Source organism: Dryas octopetala, chromosome 3 (genome assembly GCF_963921425.1).
Source record: "Dryas octopetala chromosome 3, drDryOcto1.1, whole genome shotgun sequence".
Taxonomy (NCBI): Eukaryota; Viridiplantae; Streptophyta; class Magnoliopsida; order Rosales; family Rosaceae; genus Dryas; species Dryas octopetala.
This window is the reverse complement of record NC_141368.1, coordinates 23,603,138-23,622,639: the sequence shown is the minus strand read 5'-3', so window position 1 is coordinate 23,622,639 and position 19,502 is coordinate 23,603,138. Positions and strand designations below refer to the sequence as shown.

At 33.8% G+C, this 19,502-nt stretch overlaps 1 non-coding gene across 1 annotated transcript; it reads right to left on the bottom strand.

Moving 5' to 3' along the window:
• Positions 1-3,852: 3,852 nt before the first annotated feature.
• On the bottom strand, positions 3,853-3,925 carry TRNAV-UAC (transfer RNA valine (anticodon UAC)). The gene has a single exon. It is a non-coding gene; the product is annotated as a tRNA-Val (tRNA).
• Between the last annotated feature and the right edge of the window lie 15,577 nt (positions 3,926-19,502).

The following is a 19,502-nucleotide window of genomic DNA, read 5'->3' as shown; positions in this document are numbered from 1 at the left end:
CAAATATGCTCATATAAGAACCATAAGTTTTTTTGAGGCCAAATAAAGTTATATGGTTATTAGAATACAAGAACAACCTCAAAATTTTGGGTCGATTAAAACCTAAAGTTTTACATCAGTATTTTGGATAAGAACTTGAAATTTTTTTTAATTAGTTTCTTTTAGAGAAAATGAGGTCTTGGAGATGCGTGATTTGTGTGATTGTTGTCACTGTTTGTTTGTGATTGTGGGTGTGAGTCGGTTTACCCATACGAGCTTGTGCAATGTTACCAAGTTTGTTCTTTAACCCAGTATACTATTTAACGGTGCAGCGGTCGGTTTTGCAGATTAAGTAAGACTGAAGAAGTAGCATGGAGGAGATGTGGCAATTAGTAATCCAAAAGTGATTTTCTCTTTCAATTTGTAAAGAGTGATTTAATATTTACTTCAGCTCATTAAATTCGAAAATGATTGTACAAGGTTACTATTTATTTATGTAATCTTGGGGGTTAGTTTGAAATCAAAGTATTTGATTTATTTATTCCGTTGTATAATTTATATTCTGATCCAACCCAGTACTTTATTTTAAACTTAGTCTTACATTGATTGTTCTTTCTAGATCCAAGTTGTCGAGTTTGGTAATTTCATCTAGGACTGAATGATTAGTGTGGCGCTGTGGTGCATCAAATCTTCTAGCTAGGGGTTTGGGGCGTCACACTTTTGGTTGGTAAGCGTAGTTGTTCTTATTTGTGTTCAATCATCAGGTAATATCTCTACTCAGATTCGAGCTGTTTTGCGAAAGGTTGCATGCCTCATACTCAAAGGTTGTGGATTTCAAAAATCATACTTGAATCTTTTTGAACTATTTTCTCACTAGTTATGTATCTACTATTTTCAAACCTAGCCAAAGTCCTCCCGAGGGGAAGCTATGAACATATGTGATGCTTACCCCCTACCTGTTTTCTTACAGATCTCACTTGGACAATCTCGACTAATCTGTTTGGGCATGGCATTCGAACATGTTGTCTTTCATCCACAAGGTCTCTTAGTATTTTACCTTGTTCTCTTGTTCCTGTTGTTGAAACCTTGTTTTCTCTTCTTTGTCCTTTATTAAGTTGTAATATATTTCAAACATCTACAGTACCAATAGTTGGTGTTGTTTTTCTTGCAAAATATCTAACAATATCTTTTAGGGTTTTTTGTAAAATCGTCACCCTAACGGGTTGGCCTTTTTTGAAAAATAGTTTGAAGTGTGTTTATATCAGATCTTGTGGGCATTTGAAGTCTGATTCAACCCGTATTCTATCAAACAAAAAGACTTAACTCGTTTTAGGGAATCTTGGGGATATAACACTCAAGGTACAAGAATTATATTTTTGGTTTTAGGGAATCTTGAGGATATAACGCTCGAGGTACAAGATTTATATTCTTGGAAATCCTTAAGATGGGTGGCACTGTAGCGATCCCAAATTGGGACGTTACACCTAACCTCTCCCATTTTCTTCACAATTCAAAATACTCCATCCTCCACTTCTTCCAAACATTTTCTCACCTTCACCACTATTTTTCACCATTTTTCTACAAGCTTTAGAAGATTTTTTTCCCAAACTTTTTTGGGGAAAAGTCATTAGGAAAATACCCTTCCCACCTTAGAAAAATTCCAACTAAATATTGGTTAGGCTAATTAATTACCTTTTTGTGGTAATTAATTTTCAATAAGAAAAAAATTAAATCACTCATTGGGAAAATTATGTCAAATTTTCCTGATAAAAATCAAGCTACTTCTTGGGGAGATTCTTCCAGTGTTAACATTTTAATTTAAGAAATTTCAATGGTAAGACTCTTACCCTCTAAACCTTTTAATTTCAATTCTAATTTTAATATAATGTTAATCTTAACTTTAATTTAATTTCAAGTTTTACTTAATTAATCATGATTAAATTAAATTAATAATGAATATATTTATGAATATTATTTAAACTAATAAATGAACATGATTAACTATTTTATCACACTCACAGAACTAAATTAAATTAATGAACCAGATTAATTGTGATTCACTGTAACATTAATTTATCAAACTGGATATTGAGGTCAAAATTTTTGAACATAATTAATCATGGACAAGTTACGAGACCATTTATGACCAAAGATTAAATGTTAATACCATATTATCGGACAATGAACTCTAGTTTCCCAGCAAGAAGGCACTGTGGACGAAAGAGCTGTGAATTAACCTTATATTTTTTTGGACCAAGACAATCTTTGGAATCCAAGTAGGGGAAAGTTTTCACACCCTGCTAGAGATCCTTTAATTTTCCACATAATAAATATTTTTGCTGTATTTTTGAATTACCAGTTAATGCATGGTTTTATCTATTATTATGATATTTCTTTTATACCTAAGAGTAAGAGGGGGGATGACCTTGGGTTTTGATCCCCTAAAGCTCCGGAGACGGTTATATATATACTTTAGACTGATAGATGCCAGTTAGACTTTCAGTCTATGGGTAATAACTAGAAATGGGTACTCTTGCTATCCGTTTAGTTTTTACTGACAGGTGGGTAGTTGGTCATTATGGTTCGATCATCAAGTAAGATTACTAAACTTGGGCGCTCGGAATGATTTTGAGCATATGAAACCCTAAATGAGTTTTAGCATGCAGAAGGTTTTTTTTTAATAATTTATACTGATTTTCTGATTTGAGATGTGCATTCCTATCTTTATATTTTTAAAACCTAGCTAGGGTCCCCTGAGGGGAATCGATGAATGTATGTTATGCTTACTCCTTACTATTTTCTTTGAGTACAGGTCAAGACCTATTTGGTTTTTATCACCTCCAATTCTCTATTTGGTTTAGATCCTTTCTTCAGGAAGGTCAATCATAATCTCATTTGCTGATGTGCGAGATTCGATGTTGTCTTTAAACATTTTTATTTGTCTTGAAACATTATCTCCTACTTATCATTTGGGTTGGTTGTATTTATTTGTCTCATTCCAAGCACTTTCATATTCTATCTATAATTAAGTATGACAAGTTGGTTATTTATTTAATAAATTATGTTTTTATCATTTATCTTTCATTGATGCTAAAACTCTTTTCCAATGTGCTTATTTAAATTTTTGTAAAAAGAGCTTAACCTATTTTGAGAATGTTTGAGGTTATAATACCCAGGTTGTGTGAGTATTATTTTCTTGAGTATTTTCAAGGTAGGTGGCATTGTGACTACTTGGGTTTTGGGGCGTCACAATCCTCCACCATCACATTTCGCCGCCGCCGATCATCTATCCACCCCAAAGTATTTTTAAACTTTTACACCATAACTCCCCGGGTTATGAAGTTATGGATCCTGGATCCGTCACTGGTGGCTGGTATATATTCTTTTCTAAAAAATTAAATTTTAGTAAAATTAATAAAAAAATTAGGGTAAAATAGCATACTTATTATATTTTGCAAGTGAGTAGGTAGGGGTTCCAAAAAAAGTCATCTCTTTTATTAACAAACAATTTTTTTTCAGCTAAATATATGTATATATACAAACTTGTTAAAATGAGACAAATTCTGAATAGTTGCTTATGAAAGAAAAAGAGAAAATTTTAAATTTTAACCTTCTAGTGCAATTAATACTCATTGGTGTTCAAAATTTGTCCCTTTGAAAAACGGAGTTGTATTTTCATATACTCTTTAATAGAAAATGGATAGCAAAGATAAAAAATCTATGTAGAAATTAGAGAACCCAGTTTATTAACTAATGAGTAAGAAAATGACAATAAATACGAGGATGATTTTGGTTAAAAGAAAAACATCAAATGTATTTTACTTTCACACACATATACAACTTGATGTTGTAGAAAACAAAATTAAACTTAGCTGTTGCTGCCCAGGATCGAACTGGGGACCTTTAGTGTGTAAGACTAACGTGATAACCACTACACCACAGCAACTAATTAATTTTAATAATGCTGACAATACTATATTACAGTTCATGTAGATATCGATACATATATTACAATATATAGATTGATACATTCATTCTTCCTAGTGTTGCTCTTCTCCCAAGAGCCTGATTTTCATAAACCAAACCCGGGGATTAATTAATGCTTTTATCCACCACCACCATAATTAACTTAGCAGAAATTGTGAGTTCATGTGCCTTAAAAGTTGTAGTTCATAAGAATTATGTATGCTTTCAATGTGATTTTTCACAAAGTGTGTATTCAGGTAAGCTAGATAACTCTCGAGTGTTACAAGAACTTGCGGTGAGATAATTGATGCCTGATTTGAGTTCAAAACTTGTGATTCATAAGAATTGACAATGGTTTTGAGAGAAGTAACCCAATTTCTTATAAGGCACTAGACAAAGTTATATTTTTTCAATGTGGGACAACACTCTATATTCTCACAGTTATCAACTGTACACTCTTTGGCGTTACAAGATTCTTAAAAAATGGAATATTTTGAAATACAGTATATCCTTTATTGAAATATTTTGAGGGTATAGTTGTACAATGAAACAAATAAAGCAAAATAAAAAATAAAAAAATCACTCCACCACCTTTTAGAGCATTAAAGTTTCAAATGTAGAGAGAGTAGGGAGTTATCAAATGTTAGGATTTTGTTTCCACATCTTTTAAAAATAACTAAAGGCTTTTTAAAAATAAGAATGTGCAGACCCCCAATAGTTTGGGTAGTATTAGTGCAAAAAAATCATAACTAAAAGCCAAAAGATAAATGATAAATAAATGAGTGTGTCAAGAGGCTATTAATTATATGGGGAGTGCTAGCCTTCTAGGGTACCTCAATAAATTGTGCCTCAATAACATAGAATATTCATATCATTATTCATTTAACTACATTATTTTTTTAAAGACCATTTTAACCTTTTTTTTATTTTATAAATTTTAGAAAACTTTAAATTATGAAAAAAATACAAAAAATAAATAGAATACATTGTGTTCCCCCATTCACCATTTCACCATAACTATCCACCATTCTTGCCCCTTCCCACCCCCGCCCTACCTTACCCAATCGTACCCTACCCGTACTTAGCAATTTGGTATTGGCACCCAATTAAGAACCAAATGAACACATGCTATTGCTCTGCCTCTGCTGCTCATCTACCTTTTTTGAATATGAATTGGCCTTCACATGCCACCTATTTACTCTTTCCCAATCCTAACCTCACCCCAAAATATTAAGTAGAGCGAAATAAAATTCATGCCATAAACAATAACCCAATTCAACAAAAGGATACAAATCATCCAGATTGTGATGTCAACGACCATGAAGATAGACCCAGAGAGGTGAACACTCCAAGGACCAAGAACCGAGAAGATGACTTCATCAGCCTTCTCAAAATTCCAAATTTAGTTGCAAAGACTTGGCTGTCTCAGGATACAAAGAGGATAGATAAAGAGTTGATTACACTTACACCCCATGAGGTTTGTCATCTTTTCACATATACCCCCTGGGATTTAAAAAATTACACATACACCCCCTGAAGTTTCAAAACTATTGCATATAACCCCATACAAGAGAAAAAAATAAATAAACAAAAAATAAAATATTTGTATTAAGGTTGGACCTTACACCTTGAGTAATCTTATTAATATATTTCACCCCTTAGCATGTTTTTTTACATAATTTCTCATCATTTTTCGTCTCATTATAAGGGATTATATGCAACAGTTTTGAAACCTCAGAGGTGTATGTGTAATTATTGAAACCCTAGGAGGTGTATGTGAAAAAACGATAAACCTCAGGGATATAAGTGTAATTAACTCGATAGATAAATTGGACTCTTGATTCTACTAGTCTTTCTCAGTAGCATTTGTTTCATACGTCTGATAATGAATTAGAGAATTAGGAATATGGAATTGGAAGCATCGTGGAGAAAAAATTGAAAGAGAAAAATGGGTAAGATGAATTAGGGTCATTAGATTCTAGAGGGATAAAATGGTCTTTTAATAAAAATGATTTTAATTTGATATAGTGATGTGTATAATCACCAAACAATTAAAAAGTGATGTGCACCAATTAATTTTTTCACATAAGATTGAGGCATAAATTAAAGCACAAGCTTTGAGATCCCAAATCTTTTCCCTAATTATATATACAGTAATTTTTTGTTTGGCCAATTTATATATACAGCATTGATTCTACAAGATATGTGCACAAATTTTTTTCCTGTTATTTACTTTTTTTTTAAGAATAATTTTTACTTTTTTCTTGTAGTAATTATGAAATTAAATTTTTTGTTTCTCTTAGAATGAAATTGAGTGCTTGTTTGGCAATGCTTTTAAAAGGTTTAAAAGTACTTCCAAATAATCGAAAGTGTTTTTGTTTACATTTGGCAAAAAAAAAAAATTGAAAGTGTTTTGGGTTGTAAAAGCACTTAGAAGCGCTTTCTAAGATCGAAGTACTTGGAAGCGCTTCCTAGGTGAAGTACTTGGAAGCGCTTCCAGGTGAAGTACTTGGAAACGTTTCCTAGTGAAGTATTTGAAAGCGCTTTCTGATAAAGTACTTGGATTTTTTTCAAAAAAAATTATGTGTTTCTAGCAAAAGCACTTCTAGTGAAAGTGCTACTGAGTAAAAGTGTTTGCTACAGAAGCACTCCGAAACAGGCCCTGAAATTCTTTCAAGTGTATAACTGTGTATGCATTGACGAAGGAGGAACCATTTTGAGTTTGCCTCAAAAGTCAAATCCTTTAAAATTCCATTTATTTACTAAAATTCCAATGAGGTTCGATCCATTGACTTTTTTTTCTCAAAAATCAATGACATATCACTTGTATTTTATTTCAGTCATAAAATTTTAAGAGGAACACTATCCACCTTCTTCACCAACCTCCTTTATTATTCTCATTATGCAATGTATTTTTATGATCGGAACCATTCATATTTTGAAGATCATCTTTGTTAAAAATCAACTAAATCGAAAATCGTTTGGTCATGTAATCATTATTAAATAAACAAATGGTGAATCAAACTATTACCAAACTGTCTGTTGATATGATCACAGCTAACAAATTTCTGATTTGGTTGATTTTTGTTAGAGATGATCTTCATACAATGATCTAAAAAATAAACGGTTTCAGAATGAAAATAATAAAAGAGAAGGTCAATGGAAAAAGTAGATTAGAGTTGTGGATAACATTTCTCAAATTTCAGTGTTTTGAAGAAACTTTTTTTTTTCTTGCAAAAGTATTTACATTTACACCCCTAGGGTTTTAAAAATTAAACATACACCCCTGCGGTTTCAAAATTGTTGCACATAACCTCATTCCCCTTAATGCATTGACTCATCTACTCACTCTTCCTCTTTCCCTTGAAACGTTCACACCACCTCTTTGCACTCGTCCAACATTCTTATTTGGGCACCTCCCTCCTCTTATTGTGGCCAAATGTTTTCTCTTGGAGGGGGTTATATGCCTCAGGAGATGTATGTGTAATTTTTGAAACCTCAGAGGGTGTATGTGAAAAGACGATAAACTTCAGTAGGTGTAAGTGTAAATAACTTATTTATTGAAGTTGTTTCCTAAGTTTTAGAAATATTTTTCTTTCAAAATAAAAAATAAAAGTTTTAGAAATATTTTGTAGACCCGGAAGTTGAAAGCTAGCTTAGGAGAGCCCACCTTCCTCTGGCGCACAATGTCTTCCTCCTCCAAACAAACTCATATCATGATGTCAATCAATACTATTCAATTTCAACTCCATTCAGCAAACCACTAATTCTGTAATCCTTGTCGTTATATATATATTGGCTGCTCGATCTCTATGTCTGATTTATGATGATGGTATTGAATCCAAGGTTGGCTTGGTTGTTGTGGAGTACTTTGGTACCTCTGGCATTAATTCAACCTTTGATTTTGAGGATTTTGGTAGTCCTGTCATTGAACCTTTAAAAATTTTAAGACAGTTTTATCTTGTATGTATGCCCATATTTTTTGCTAGCTTGTTGTGTATAAAATTTCGCCATTTTTTTCACTTAGTGTTGTAATATATTTAATTTGGGTTTATTTTTGTTCTGGAGATCGAATCCAATAGAAGTTGGTTCTAATACTTTTTAATGAGGAATATATATAGTTACACATAATCTAGCTAGCTAGCTAGGGTGGCAACTGGCAAGTGGGTTGCATGGGCCCCAGCTCCACCCAGTAAATGAAGAGAGAAACATTTTGATGAGGAAACAACTTGAGATCGGATCTCTTGATGCTGTTTTTGTCAAGGATGATTTTGCAGGATCTGCTGCTGATGGGACCTTAATTCTTTTGGAACCTCATAAGGTGGAGAACATATAAATGACCCTTTTGATCATGTTGATTTTAATTTGTTAATTGATTTGGGTACATTTACAATTTATGCAGGCCATTATTGTGCAGGTTTAATTGAAAACAGTGTAATTACTAGGTGGAAAGCAGCACAAAACTACACAGTCCCGGGGGATACAAGTTTGTAATTGGTTTTTCACATTTAATTAGGTCCATGTGGATCTCATGTTTGTGTGAGGAAAACTTTTGAAAAATGAGTTCATGACTTCAAATGAAAGAAAAAAAGCTTTTCAATTTCAATACAAAGCCTATGGGTGAACGTCGAGTCCTATAAAATTCCCATGAGGCAAACTTTCTGTGATGACTTATGAGCGTTGATTGACAAAGCCTATGGTCGGTCCATAAGTCTATTTACACTGATAATGACGCGTGCATATAAAAGTGAAGCACATTTTTAGCCTGGTAAATGGCCATATATTTCTTTTACATTTTTCATGGGTTATTTTGTGTGATGGTAAAATTCTCTTATGCATGACAGTAACATTTTCTTATACATTTTTCTGAAGAGAAATTTTATGTGATGGTAACTGACGTTATAGGTTAATATAGTGTTACGAATACATTCAAATTTATGTATGCAATTATTAACATTTAAACCCTAAATTCAAAATTATAGACACTAATCCTTAACAATTGTATAGCTATTATAATTTTAGAAAATTAGAATTAAATAAAAAATCCTAATAATTTTTTAGAATAGCATAAAAACCATATAATATTTTAATTGGACTACCAAATTTAAATGTAGTTTTTTAGATTAGGTCACAAACATGTTGGTCCCTTTGATTTGGGCCTTTCCATTTGACATTTTTGTCCTTTGACTCACATTTGATGGGTGTTAGTTAAAATTTATAAAGTTTTGACAAAATTGCCCTTGAGGCTTTTATATTGTCTTGGAAGTTGGCTAATGTAGTCTCAACTTCAGATTTAATTGTGATTGTACGACACTCACAACTTCAAATTTAGTTGTGACTGAACGACATGGCTAAATTGTGAGACAATTACAGTTAAGTTGTGACTTTATTGAAATTTTTTTAGAGAAATTGTACTACAATATAGTATAATTAGATGTCAAAACAATATTTTCACTCAAAATAATACCTAGTATAGTGGTGAGAGTTGTCTCTTTCAATTTACCAAAACAATCACAGTTAGGGATGGCAAAATTCCCCGCCCCCGAAAATCCCCGTGGGGACCCGCCCCGATTAAGCGGGTATGGTAATACCATCCCCATCCCCGCCCCGCCCCGTATACCCGTTTAATAAAAATATTATATTACATAATTATATTTTAATTTATTTTCGTAATTTTTGTTGCATATCTTTAAAATTTAATAGTGTTCTCTTTATGATTTAGTGTTATTGTAATATAATATGATGAATTTTAATGTATTTCATCTATTATATTATATATTTATATTAATTTGATATGTTATTAATAAAAAAAATTATTTTTTTGAAAATAATAGGGGCCCCGAATACCCCCGATGGGGACCCGATTACCCGGCGGGGCGGGTATGGTATTGGCAAACCCGCCCCGAACCCGCCCCGTTGCCATCCCTAATCACAGTTAAGTTATAACTAGATTGGATTTTTTTTTTAAAAAAAAAATTAATATAATATAGTATAAATTAATGTAATATTTGTGATGTAATATTATTTTTTATTTTTTTATTGTAGTGGCATTTGATGTAATATTTGTGAATTCTAATACCTTTTACTTTATTAAAGTTTGACTTTTCAACTAGTACCTAATCTAAACTAAAAAGTTATTAAAATTTGATATTTAAAATCAATGGACCTTTATAATTTGGGCAATTTAATAAAATAACTCTTATTAATGGGGGACTACTTTTATAGCTTTGGCAGGAAAAATCTACCATTTCATATCTCTTTGGCCACTTTCGGACAAAAATACCTCTCAGAGTTTGACAAAAAAAAAAGCTTAGGCCGAGGTGACCCAATGTGTCTTGCTTATATTCTTGATGGAAATCCTTGATTTCACGAGATGAAAACTGAAAGGGAGAGAGTGAGCCATAGGTGTGGCGCACGAACAGTCTCTCGGTACTTCAAGGACTTTAATCTTATTTGTTTTTCTTGAATGCAATGTCAAAACCATTGGTTGTTTACCCGGCTCGCCGGGTCAAGGTCAACAAAGTGGTCGATAGAAAAGTGCAACAACACCATCCATAGTGGCTGCAATACCATCTAAAGTGGCTGCAACTAGCACGATCATCTTTTGATGAACAAACTCAAAATCTATTGTAACAAACAAAAAAATTCAGATCTGCAACACTTCATTTTCTTTGAAATTAATCTAACTTTCAAGTAAAAATCAGAAAAATGAATGATAATAGTCAAGTTTCACTAAGAAATCTAACTTTGGTTACTTCCATCAATAAGTGTAAATTACATAAACCCAAATTCTAAATCAATTCAATACAAATGAGTTAAAAAAAAAAAACACGTGGCAGATCTGCCAGAACATGGATGCAACAACGTACAATAGACCCACCATCACCAATCTATGAATACAACAAAGGATCCACCATCTTCGCTTTGAGATCGACACCGTCAAAGAGAGCTCGATAATAGCTCATCAAAGAGAGCTCATTAAAGATGAGGAACTTCTCGTCACTCATTCGATTAATAATCTTCTAGCCCTTAATCAATTTAATGTGCAACCAATAGAAATGTTGAACGGGTTTTGTTGCTAATTACCAATGGAGAACATAATCAAAATGAAAACAAGATAGCAAGATAATAAATATATAAGTTATATAATGTAAAACAATAATGGATGTGTTTTCCTCAAAATCTCTGCAGCCACGTATCAAGGAGACCACGTCCTTCAAATTTTGTGTTTGGCGTGCCGATGCACGGCTGGGAGGCCGAGTATACAATGATGATGATGCGCGTTACTGACTTCCGGTCAGGTGACCGTGAACCGAGAGGAAGGAACACCTATCGGGGTCTAAGGTTCTAACGCCTTAACTGGAAGGACTTAGGGTAGATGAGCCGTATTAAGTGTGATGGTGATGCAGTGTGAAAACGTGTACATGCGAGTGACAAATATAAAATCGGGATCAAGTAAATAGCAATTGACAGTAAAAACAAAATAAAAACAAAGATGATTTTCGGTATTAATTGTGATAATTCGAGTTTGAACGGTAAAACGCATAATCTAAACTACCATAATCTAATAAAGCAATAAAGAAGCAATAAACCTACTTATGCAAGAAGTAAATAACAGGAAATTAAGTAAATCTAAAGCTAACAATATGCTAATTGAAGAAGCATACTCATATTAATACTAATAAAAACTAGAGAACATAAAAGTTTTGATCTCAACTTCTTGAGAGAAACCATGAGATTTCCTAAAAAATAAGCCTAAAACAAAAGAACATAGTAACTACCTATGAAAATCGAAAATACAAAGGCTCTTGATGCTTGGAATTTTTGGGAATTTTTTTGGGGATTTCAATTGTCTTCTTGTGCTGACCTAGGGCCTCTATTTATAGTGAGAAAACCCTAATAGATGCCTTGGATCCCAAGAGTCCCAATTCTCCAAGAAGTTGTATCGGGTAAGTATCTTAAGGAGTTATGACTCTTGATCTCCCAAGGATACCATGGTTTCTTGTTCTAATGGGACTTGCCTCCTTTGATCTAATCCGCATGGCTTTATGGGCTGTTGTGTCATCTTCGGCTCATTTATCCTATCGACCGGCTTTGTTCTGACAATTTCTTCCATTTATTGGGCGGATTCTCCAACAACCCGATATCTTTCCATATCTGGCCCATCAACTGAAAAGTGCAAAATTAGGACGAAACATTGCCCCCTCTATTTCCTTGAGCCTCGGTTCATCGGACCGAGGGGTTAAGGAACACAGTTCCCAATCCTTGAGCATTGAATGTTCTTATCACATGTGATAAGACCTTTGGACTCCTCAAATAACCGTTTGCATGGAATTCGATGCGGTTGGTTTCGTACTCCTCGTATCTGATTTGATGTTTATCCCAAAAAGGGAAAGGTCTTTTTGGGTTCCTAATTATTAATCATTAAATCGAAATAAATTCGAACGGGCGTAGGGTATTGAGCCAGAGCTCCCTCAGTTTCCCCATGCACTGACCTGGTCTCATTGTAGGTTCATATCTGATTAACCTCCTCGATAATAAATTAAAATGAATCTAAATTGAAACCAAATGATCTGACATGACTTTTTACCTCGAGGATCAAGGTCATGTTAGATCAAGAATTCATAAAGCCTAGGAATTATGCTAGTGTCAAACCTCTGAATTTTATCTGGTCTTAACAGACAAAGGTCAGGGGTACGTTTAGTTAGTTCCTAAAAGTTGTTGTCGGATTCAGATCTCCAGTCTCCCAGTAGGTACAAGTGGAACCCAGACACATAAAAGGGATCAGGCAAGGGACAAACTTTGGTAAAATAGGTAAGGGAAAGTACCACATCTCGGTTAGTGGATTTCCTACATATTTTAGTACTATATAAATATGGAAATGCTTTTCACAGAGAATGTGCATGGTTTTTGTATGGTATATTTGTGTGATTTTCTCTGTGTGATACCTTGGGTGACCTGAGAGTAGAGGGCACGTGTTGTGACCTTGTGTTTCGATCCCTTAAACCTCCGAAATGGTAAGTACGGACTACTTAGTCGAATGTTTTTCTGAGAGGCTAGCCAATGTGGTATTACCAAGTAAATGGATACTCTCGTCACAATATCGAGGTGGTGGTTGAATTGCCGATTCTGATGATTGGGCTGTATGTGATCGGTCGCAGGTATGTTTTTGAACTATGTCATGTAACATGAATAATTTTCACTAAAAACGTTGTATGAGCATGCAAAGGTTTTACTCATTAATTATTGGCATCATTATCGTTCTCCATTATTATATTAGCATTATAATATTATTGGTATTGATACCCTATTTTTGGGTGTGCATTACTTTTAACTATTTTCCTTGAAATCCTATATTTTCGAATATTATTTTCAAACCTAATCAGGATTTCCCCCGAGGGGAAGCGATAAACGTATGTGACGCTTACCCCTACTATACTCTTGTGAGTGCAGATAATCCTTGTTGGCGACCAAGACTAAGATCGTGGGCATGACACATGCAGCTTGTCAGTTTCAGCCTTGTTATCTGGTTTAGAACCTTTCTTTGGATCCGTGTTGATGTTTCTCTTTCATCCTCGTAGGTGGTATCTCCCATTAGCTACCTATGAGTCCAATTTATTGCACTACTTTATTAATGACTGAATCACTCTGGCGTGGGTTGGACTATCCTGGTATATCTGTTTATCTACTATTTTTCTTTATCTATTGTTTTCTGCTTTATTATGTAGCACTAGGGTTAATGTATTTGAAACATATAACCATCACGGGTTGGTAGTCTTTATTATTATATGAGGTATATTAAGTAATTTTTTCCGTTGCATTTTTACTACTCTGATCCAACTCAGATTGTTCAACAAAAAGGACTTAACTCGTTTTAAAGAGCTTGAGAATATAATATATACTCGGGGTAAGGGGAATTATAGTCTCGAGATCTTTAAGACGGGTTCTGCTATGGTGTTTCTAGTTTCGGAGCATCACAACTAATTTGGTTCCTAATCTCTCAAGTGAAATATCACTAAAGGATTGACATACTAAGAGATGCCCCAAGATGGGATCCTAGAGAATTGAAGGTTAGCTAAAATGGCTTTCTCTAAGAACAAGGAACCATGAGATTTATGTGACTATCAATCATGAACCTAGGCTCATCTCATGAGCATGTTCTCTAATCTCGACAAGGATTTGGTGAAAGATCACACAAATGGAAGAAAAGAAGAGTTTATGGAAACTAGGATTCTGGAGAGAGTTGGAGAAGATGAGAGAGTGTTGTTATGAGAGAGATTAAAGAAGCAAAGGGCTTAATCCCTTTCTATGCCGCACACTCCTTTAGGGGAGTCATGTGATGTTGTGATGTCATCTTGTATGACATCATCATCCTCACTCTTCTTCACTCATATCTTCCCTTCCTTAACCCTTGGATCCAAAATGTTCAATCAATCTCATCCATTGATGAGATTGGATGAGATTCGCTTTACATATATTAAATATATTATCTTCTTTTTCCTCCAATTTTAGTCACATGTGATCACCATCCTTATGGTTTTCACATTTCTACTTCTATCCCTATACTTTCTTTTATTCTCAAAAGTGACACCACATCTTTGAATTATTCAAAGATTTCATCCATTATGTCACACGTGGATTTAATTAACATCTTAATTAAATCTCACTAGTCATAGTTCAGTGATAATTAATTGCGCTAATTAATTAATCATTTGGGTTCGGAAAGTAATTGATTAATTAACCATGATTAATTAACACTTTAATTAATCGTTCATTGCTAATTATTTTGGTCAAACATCTTTGACTTAAAGTAACTATCAAATAGTCACTTAACCCATCATGTTTCTTCTATCTAGAACATTATCTTATAGGTGTGTGATCCTTAGGTTATATTTCAATTTGACAATGGAACAATCAAATCTCCACTTGATTTTCCCATGAGAATAATTTCACTTATATCCTTAGAGATGATAAGGTGCATTAGACCTATTATTCACCGGGCTTCCAAAGGCCTTGAGTGACACTTAACTATGTTTCTGGCTTACCCAAATTGAACAGATTATTGGAACCTATTTAGTTGTAGATGCAATTCAACATGGTCCCTTTATCCTTTAGTACGTCATATGTTGTCCACATTACTGATATGAAGTATGGAGCATTGTCAAAACTCTTATCGTGATACTATGTTAGTTATATTTCGGATCATGAGCCTGGTCTAGATAAAGTTAGAAAAACCCCGTTATGATTGTCATCTCACCCATATGCTTAGCCGAAGTCTTTGATTCACATCAGATCAATCACACAGGACAATCTTCCTTCCTCATAGAGTAAGGCAATAGATCCCTTGTTGACCATTTATATGCCTTTGTAATTCCTTCCACTATACCAAGTGATATACATATTGTACCTCGATACACGTACATTGTGTTGTATCCCAAATTTTCGGCTTATGATAATTTTGTTACCTTGTTCTTAAGGTTTGATTAGGGAATTAGAAATTTCCTTAACTTTGTTCTAACTAACCAAGACCTTTAATTGTGGTTCTAGAGATTAGTTGTGTGGAAGTGAATTTTGGAAAAAGGAAATTCAAGAGTTTGATGATTATTATGTTTATTTTTATTTTTTGAAATTAAATTATGAGAGGAGGATTTTTCATATTTTTTCTGGAAGTGATTTGGCTATTTTGAAATCATAGAAAATTAGTACTCAGTCTCAGGAGTTCGTAGGATTTTTCAGAGAATTATTTGGTTCCCCGAGCTATTTTTGGTGATTTTCTGAAGTTTGGATTTTCTGAAGTTTGGAAAATAGAAGAAATTAAAAAAAGAATTCCAGCCGCCCGTGGATCTTCCCAACCCGCTTGGCAAGATGCTCCGTTTTCTCTCACAACGTGACCTGCACGTCGACCCACAGGTACTGCACAACCCAGTTCGGTTTTTCCCTCTTTTTAGTGTATTTTGAGCCTTTTTTTCCATATTGAAAACTTACAACATCTTCTCACCGTCCTGTGCCTATAAATAAAGACTCTTGTACCTCATTTTCACTTGCACCACCAAATAGAGTTTAAGAGCTTCTCACTCTAACTTTGGTTTCTCTTTCTTTCTCTAGACTAATTATTATTCTTTCTATTCTGGAATAAGCTCATACTTTTGAGAAGCTCCCTCCTAGTAAAATATTTAGAAGTCTTCTCTTAGAGGAGAAGTCCCAAGTTGGAGAGCTTAGTTGGAGTCTAGTTAAGCAGGTTTACAATCGAGTAAGTGTTCTAACCTTTCTTTTTTATTTATTTAAGTGTTTGCATGCTTAAATTAAGTAAGTATGATTTATTTTTTAATTAATTAATCATACCTAGCTTTATTTTGGAGATTTAATTTATTAACTAAACGTCAATAGCATGTTAGGTCTAGCAAGTTTCTATTGTAGAGATTAAGTGGATTTAAGCTATTATTCAAGCTTAATTAATTAGTGGTTTATTTTGGAGAAATGCTAATTAATTAAGATACTTGGATAGTACTTCGGTTTGATTTATTCTAACCTAAATTAAATTGTAGAATTGCTTTGAATTAAAGCAATTAGTCAAGTGGTTTGACATCAAGATAAAACTTGAAAATTATAAACCCCTAAAGAGTAGAGTTTGGTCCACTTAGGACTAAAGTCTTCTAGGGACGTGTGACCTAAATGGAAAGGTCATGATGAGATCTTGTTGAACTTAAATTTTGACTAAATTGTCGTTTGTCGGACACTAGGAACACCAGTTACTGAAGGATTTCTTTGTGACGTGACAATAAGGAGGATGAATTCGAGACGGATGAGGATGCATATATTGGCTAGAAGAGCATTGGATTCCAGATAGAGGGATTAATTTATCCTACATTCCTAATTATGGACTCTTGTGTGTGTGTGTGTGTGTGTGATTTTAAATTATTATAACATGCTATTATTATTTCTATGTTTATTATGATTGGTTTGAGAGTAAAGGTAGCATAACTTGTGACCTTGGGTTCAAATGTCTAAACCTTTTAGAAGTATTTTAAGTTGTGAAGTGTCTAGCCACGGGCACACATCTCAAAGTGTGCCCGTGCGAAGCATATGCTCATAACTTATAGGTGGTATGATTATTCGATTGAGAGTTCCTACCTCTATTGACCTTGGCACTCTCACTATGGTAACCATACATTTTGATTATCGCTAGCCGTAGAATTACCTAACATGTATCGACTATCATGTATATGAATGATTTGTTATGGATTTGCATGTTTATAATATTGTTGTACAACCGAGTCATAAATGTTTTGAAAAGATTTCAAAGGAAATGTTTTGAAAAGACTTCAAAGGAAATGTTTGAAGAACTTATTTTGGATGATTAAGGATCCATCAAAAAATGATTTCCACTGAGAAAGGTTTTGTGGTTTTCAAACTAGCTAGGGTCCTATGAGGGGATGCTATGATCGTATGTGATGCTTACCCCTAGATTTGTTTTGTTTCTTGTTTATTAGATGTTTTTATAGGTACGAAGCACAGTAAAGAGACAAATTTGGACGAGGGTCGAGCAAAGCAGCATCGTGTGACTTGTCAACTTCCTAGATTCAAATGATGATGACATTTGATTGTTTTATATTGTCGAGTACGTTTTAAAATGATTTTTCCTCCATTGTTTGGAGATGGTTTTGAGCTATCTACTTTGATATTGCATGTTGCGTAGTTTTGAAATCTTTATTTTATTCTTGCTGTGTATTTCAAATTTATTAAATTCTTCAAGATGAACTACCGTAACCTTGAGCATTGGCTTTTATAAAGAAGTTTTATATTTAATTCTCATGTTTTCCGCTATTTATTATCTCTGACCCAACCCGTACTAAACCAAAATACTTAACTCGCCTCGAGTATCTCGAGAGATTAATACTTGATTTAGTAGTATTAATTTTTTTGAGGCATTCAAGATGGGTGCCTCTGTTGCATACTCGGGGTTGGGGTGAGACACATTGTACCACCAAAGTACAGCGATCAGTCGCAGAAGACAGTTGATGGTGTCTTAGGTGTAAGGAATAATTTTGAATCTACTACAACTAATGAGATCTTGTTTGTCAGGTGTTTCACTCCATACAAGAGTCTCATTCACTGATCCTTTTCAGTGGATGTATATTCACTATAGGCACTCATACTCTCTGCCCTTGGTGTCTCTACACGCGTAGTCCGAGACTAACCGCCTCCACATTTGAGTAGGCTAATGAGCTATGATGATCTCAATTGGATATACTGTTTCCCATATAGTAATCCCTTCGATTAGGAACAATTTAAGAATTATTAACAGAGATGTATAGGTTTCGTGGATAACAAATCTTTATTCCACTTATACCTTCCTCTTAAATAGATCGAAGGTATTATCCATCTTAATAGGTTTACTCGACGGACGACTGCTCGAAATGTTGTCCTTAAGGTTGGCAACGATTGGCCTTAGGGAACATATTTAATTTCCTACATATATCTTGCTTGGTATATCATTTTCTCAATTCCCACTAATCATTTAGCTGAGCAACCTTACTGGGAATTAGCTCTCTGGCCTGTAACTACTATTTCAATGCATATATGCTCCTTTCTTAGATCACATGGTAGCATTCTACTCTAATTCGATTAACATCTTTTGCGATCCATGACTAGGATTTGAAGTTGAATTATGTTAGACCTGGTTGCATAATTAGTTACATGAAACCCAAGATTAGTTTTTTGTATTAATGCAAAATTAATTTAGTGACCTAATTAATACAGCTTCATTGTATTTTGTAGCTTGTAATTGAAGTTGATTGAATTCTTGTGCTTCTTTTACTAACATTTGGGTTCATCATTATGCTTACTGTAACACTATTCAATGTGCTGGTTCTTAATGTACAACCAATAAAAGTTTTTAAGTGAATTGGCACCCTTCAAAAAGTGGGGCATTTTGCTTGGTCTCAAATGTCTTTAATAAAAGAAATTAAAAGATTGATTGAGCTTGATTGTAAGAATCATTGAAAATTATTTACAAGGATCGTTTTTAATCACATTTCTTTTACATAACTTAACAAAATAAAACTACTTGTACTACATGTAGTAACCACATTACTAACCATATATTTCGCATAGATTGCCCAAAAAAAACTACTTGTATCACATGTACTAATCACATGTATCATCGAAATCTAGTCTTAGGTGCTCCTTCTATGAAAGATGGCAACATAAATGTGAATGAAATGTATTGTAAAACAAAAATTCTACAATGCAGTCACCGCATGTGATATATGCAAATGTTTTTTGACCTTTAGATGTTGATGAGTTCACATTTCCACTATTACGGTATAGATGTTTAACCATTAAATATGTTTGCATGCCATACAAATTTTGTATGTTACTTGTGATAAATGTTTTTTTTTTCTTTTGGGTCTGATTTGATGAAAATAATTTAATTGTTAACTTAATGATGTTACAAAACTACAAATAGAGTAGTCCTTGGACCCTAGGCCTTATTTGGTCTAGAATTAAGACTATGCATGAGTTACTCAACGACTACGATTATAGGGAACACGGTA